The sequence below is a fragment of the Galeopterus variegatus genome, unplaced genomic scaffold, assembly GCF_000696425.1.
Source record: "Galeopterus variegatus unplaced genomic scaffold, G_variegatus-3.0.2 Scaffold7505, whole genome shotgun sequence".
Lineage (NCBI taxonomy): Eukaryota > Metazoa > Chordata > Mammalia > Dermoptera > Cynocephalidae > Galeopterus > Galeopterus variegatus.
This window is the reverse complement of record NW_007733616.1, coordinates 15,548-21,175: the sequence shown is the minus strand read 5'-3', so window position 1 is coordinate 21,175 and position 5,628 is coordinate 15,548. Positions and strand designations below refer to the sequence as shown.

Genomic DNA, 5,628 nt, shown 5'->3' with positions numbered 1-5,628 from the left:
GGATCTCACCAATGAAGTTGGGGCTATTTTCAGTGTCAATAAAAATAGAAATATTGAACCACGTGGGGAAAACTGATCTAGAAACATGCTTCAATGTCATCAAAACCTGGCCTCCATGGCTGACTCCCTCACCTCTACTGTGGAAAGCTGAACAGTAACTAGTCCAATAGCCTGGTGAATGGAGAAGTACCTTCTTTCCTTAGGCTGACCTCATATTTTTTTTTTTTTTTTTGTCTTTTTGTCTCTTTTCGTGACTGGCAACGGATCGCAACCCTCAGTGTCGTGCCCGTACCAGACCGGGACCGGCAACGGGATCGCAACCCTCGGTGTTGCCCCCGCTCCTCGCTCAGCCAGTGAGCGGCCGGTCTGCACGTGGGATCCGAACCCTCAGCGGGAGCGCCGCCACGCTTCCCAAGCGGCGCACTGTAGCAGTGCGCCACCGGGCCGGCCCTGACCTCATCTTTTTTAAAACCCCCAGATAAACCAGATCTTGCTGCTCTTCAAGTTTGTTCAGCAAATAGATGAGACAAATGCCTTGCAGAAAAAATAATCCTCACCACCCTCAAGTCTTCTACCTTATCCCGTAGGTGCTGACCAAGAACAACTTTAGAAGCTGATACTAAACAATAGCGAACAGGTGGACAGCAAGAAGTCTGTTTCCATGTTGATGGTATAAATACACAGACACATACTAGACAGGTACACATACTAGACATACAGCCTTTTCCCATTTTCTCAGCCAAAAATGAGCAGAAATGTAGAAATTCTCTAGCAAAATCCATGTACTTGATTATCATGAGTGTTTAAGCCTTGTTTCTTATCACTGATCCATCTGGTAAGTCAAAGAGACCCATAAACCTTCAACTTGTCATTTTGTCAAGGTACCAAGAATAACCCTTCTTTTCACCTTTACTTTCTTCTCACACAAGTCAGTCATCCTCCTTGCCTCTGGTTCTGAACTTTGTAGTGAAGAATGAGCATTTGGAGACCCTGAGGATACGTGTGAAACTTAACACTATAAGTTCTAGTCCTTGTTCTGTACAGAGCTGCTTTGAAAGTGCCTGAACTAGTTGAGAAAATCTAATGCACAAGTTGTCTCCGGAGGAGAGAGCGCATGGGACCTTGCTAAAGAGGTGTCTTCAAAATCAGCTGGATAGAAAACATCTTCCTTTTGAGTACACAAAAATACCAAAAGGTCTTAAAACTGGTTCTTTCCCAGCCTAACTTAAACTGCAAAATGGAGATAGGTTGCACAGTATTTTTTACTTAATTCCAGATGCCATTTCAACCAAGGACACAAAACCTATTTCACTTGGGGAGAGGTGGAGAAAAGACAAAGCAGTTGGCACTGTGCCTTTTGTTTTAAACTAGTTTAATTAGGCTAATACAACTGACTTAAACCTTCCAATCCTCAGCTAGTGGGTGAATCAATAATTGAAACAATGGGCAGGTCCCAGACCAGGCCTCAAAATTGCCCAGCCTGACCCTAGGCTGTACACACAGCAAAGAGGGCAGGCTTGGTTAAAGTCAACCAGGATTTAAAAATCCACGGGGAGTAAGCAGTGGCTTTGGTACTATCACAAATCAACAAGGTCACAATGCAGACCCAGTCCTGCTGTTGAATATTCTAACACACGCTATTTAAACAAAAACTATAGAAACTGAATTGTCAACACATATTCGAAACTTAGTATTTCAGCCTTGCCTCACTTTTACCACCTCACTGGCCTAAGTAAGCAAAAAATGCATAGAAAGGGACTGTTCTGCTTGCCCCTACTGAGCAGGGCCAACTATGTTTTTTTGGAGGGACTGGTTCTTTATTTCAAAAAGACAGTTGTCAATATTCAGTATCAAAATAATTGCAGTATTGGTTTCTCTTTCTCCCAGTCAGCCCCAAAGACACTACCCCAAAAGAAAGTACATTTTAAGCCAGTTTAAGTTGCAGGATGTACACCTAACAAACCTCACAGAAACCTCACCAAAAAGTGGGGGTTGGCTGGGGAGAGAAACTAGAAGATCAACACCTGCCAGCTCACAGACTGTAGACTCTCATAGCCAGGTGGCTAGGCCAGGGTACCCCAGCCCCAGAGAAGCAGTTTCAAAATAATATAAAAGTTTATTTTTTTATGCGAGCTACTCAAGATTTCTCCAGCACTGACTGATAACAGCACAATGAGATGGCACTTTTAAAGACAGCACCTTCAGACCTTGAAAAGGATGATGAGATGAGTTTCATATGGCTAAATCAGTGGCGAAAACAACTTTCTTTCAAGGAGCAAGGAAGAGTTTATAATACCAAGAGCAAGGGTTGGGATCCCCATACTGGCCAGCCACCAAAAACAAAACAAAAAGGAAGGAATGCAATTAGGTGGTCACCTCACCGTAAAGGGCACGTGATCCATTCTGTGAGCATTTGGGGGAGGGATGAGATGGGAACAAAAATTTGGTCTCAAAGGTCTCACCATCTTAATTTGGTCACTTCTGATGAAAAGAATAAAAATAAAGTCCAAAGATACCTTTAAGCTGAAAATCTGAATAGCACTTTTTTGGGGGGAGGGGGCAGGGGCTAACTCCTGGAATCCCCTTTCTGGTTTTGGCTGGTACTCTGTCCAGAGTAATTTGGTTTCCCATGGTGGAGTCTTTCCCTGGGCTGTTTAGCTCTTAGTAAGGCAAGCCTGTACCTCTTTCCCTTCTCTATGGAGAGGGCAGTATGGATTAAGTGGAAAAGCTACCTTCCAAAAGTGAGAAAGGGACTAGATTGCTGCTTTCAGAGCCGTGGAATTATTTGGAATGCTTTATAAATGGCTGCTACAACAACAAAAAAGGTGTACAGCAGACCATACTTTTTTTTTTTTGTCCTTTTTGAGACCGGCCACACCGCACTCAGCCAGCGAGCGCACCAGCAGCCATCCCTACATAGGATTCGAACCCGCGGTGGGAGTGCTGCACTCTCCTGAGTGCGCCACGGGCTCGGCCCAGACCATACTTTTAAAGACACTCTGCATGTTCCCTTAATTGTTCCCAAAGGTGCTCTGCCTCTAGCCCAGCTGGAATCTTTGGGAAGAAGCAGAGATAGTTTGGTGGGCGGGGGGCAGGGGTGGTGAAGATAGAAGGTGGAGGGTGCAAAAGGAGAAAGCAGCCTTCTAGTTAACCTCTATCTCTTCCTCATATGTGCCCTCTTTTTGAGTATTTTCTTCAGCAGCATGCAGATACTTCAGGTTCTGGTCCATCAGTGTAATCTGCTCACCCTTCTCTCGGCAGTGGGCCAGTTCAAACTCCTTCCTCTGTGTGTTCCAGGTCTCCTTCAATAATTACCAACTTACAAGCAACCTATCTGCCTCTTCTGCAATGTGCTTAGCTTCTTTGAGTTGGATTTCCTGCAGTTCCATCTTTTCATCATCTTTGCAGGCCTGGTTTCCAATAACTTTCATACCTCTCTCACTCTCAGCAGGTTTTTCCTTTTTCCTCTAGCTTTTGCAGGGCAATGGCCAGGTGCTCCTGAGCGCAGTCCAGCTTTCTCTTCAAACAGCTGGATTGTCAGCCTCAGCCTCTTCCCTGGCCGCTGTTCCACTTCCCGCTGGAGGTGCTTGGCTCTCTCCTTGTCATCGCTGGCCTGATGCTGCAGAAACTGCATCTTGCACTTCACTGCCTTGATGGTGGTGATCCCAGCTTTGGTGCCCACCCAGCTCCTGCCTCCATCTATGTTTTTCATCCCAGCAGGATGGTTTCATTTCAGATTTCATTTGCTTTCAACATTCAGCAGTTTGTTCGGTGGGAAGCTTACAAAGCTGAGTTTGATTAAAAGTCATCCATATAAGAGAGATGAACAACTTTAAGCACATTGGCTAGGAAAGCAGTAACCTTTGGAGAAAATCTCAGTGCTGGACATAGTCAAGAGACTGATAGTTATCTTGGGGTCTTAAGCTCCTCTCTATCAAACTTCCATAATCCCACACCAAAACACTAGGATGCCTCTACTTGATAACTGTTTCCTAGTACTCAAAGCCAACACTCCTTTACTAAGCTGAATGCAGGATCGATAGTGATATTTGTATTTCAGTCAAATTCTGGAGGGGAAAAAACACTGAGCCTGGACTTAGTTCAGTCTTACCGGCTCTAAATTTTATTCATCTATTTATTTTTTGGTGACTGGCCGGTACAGGGATCTGAACTCTAGCTCTAAGTTTTAAAGGAGAACATCCCCATGAGAAGACCCAACTTGAACATCAGATTAATCCCAGCTCTACAGTGCAGGATCTGGAGTTATTGCAGAAAGAACCAGATTTGGATTTCAAAGGTCTAGTTCCACCAAATTATTCTGGAGTGGCAATTTCCTCTGTCATTTTTTCCTTCTACTATGAGAGAAATAATTGCTTTATAATGCAGATTTCTTGTGCCACAGGATAGACTAAAATTATTTATAATTGGGCTGGCTGGTTAGCTCACTTGGGAGAGCATGGTACAGATAACACCAAGGTCAAGGGTTTGAATCCTTGTGCAGGCCAGATGCAAAGAAAAAAAAAAAAAAGACACCAAAAAACATTTATATATATAGTTGATAGTGAAAACTTTCAAATGACATTAAATGGAGAAACAATTATTCCTCAGCACTGTCAGGTGGTAGTGTTTCTGTAGTCATTATACTGTCTGTTTATAGTACTAAACAGAAAGTTAACTGAAGACAATGGAGGAGCAAGATTGTTTTTGCTCTGCCAATATAGGATACCTTAGATAATGAGGTTGCCACCATTAGTAAGCACCCTCCCCCCTTTTTCTTTTGCTTCTTCTACCATGTAAAGTAAGCTCTCCTTTTCTAACAGTAAGCAAGGTAAGAACCCATTTCTTCTTCAACCTTTGGGTGAGAGGTCCATGATGGTGCAATTCCATGGACACCATCCAACAAACATGTTTTTGCACTGCCTGAAGAAATGTTTTCTGAATACTTATTTAAGATCTGTTGTGCCTACTTATATTTATTTCTAACATTTCTGCATTTGTGGCCACAACAATCATTTAAAAAAAATTTATCCTTAAACCTTAGATCTAGAAATATGAAACTAGCTTTTGAAGGTAACAAAATTGTGAATATCTATCTTCACCTCAGTTTTCGCTGCATACATGTCACTTTTAGTGTCTTCTCTGGAGAAGAATGATATGGTTTTTACATCAGTCAGCAATGTCAGAAATGACAATGAAGTTGGTTCTGAAGGTTAAGGCTAAAGCTGAATAGCAGCCCTTCTGGACATATACCAAGGCTGAAGTCTCATTTCAATACATCTGATGATGCAGAACTAAACCAGAATGCCTCTACCCTTCTGTCTCAGCTAGCTGACTACTGTGCTACTACCAACCACCACAAGGACACACTCAGACCTTTGCACAGAAAGTCGTTTTCATGATTTAGACATTCAGTAAGACTCCCCAGCTCTACCTTACTTATGTCTCACCAAAACTCCTCCCCAGGAGGCTTTTGAAAAAATTATCTACACATCAGTTTATTTGAAACACTTTGCACTAGTGATTAAAGCTCAACTGTTAAAATGACATTACGAAAATGGACATTTTAATTCACTGCTCAAACACACAGCCAATTCCTGAAAATTTTGGAGAAGCTGATTTTAGCCAAGG

The 5,628-nt window shown here is 42.8% G+C and overlaps 1 pseudogene; it reads right to left on the bottom strand.

Annotated features, from left to right (window-relative positions):
* Nucleotides 1-2,934: 2,934 nt before the first annotated feature.
* Nucleotides 2,935-4,450, bottom strand: LOC103607517 (annotated as a pseudogene).
* Between the last annotated feature and the right edge of the window lie 1,178 nt (nt 4,451-5,628).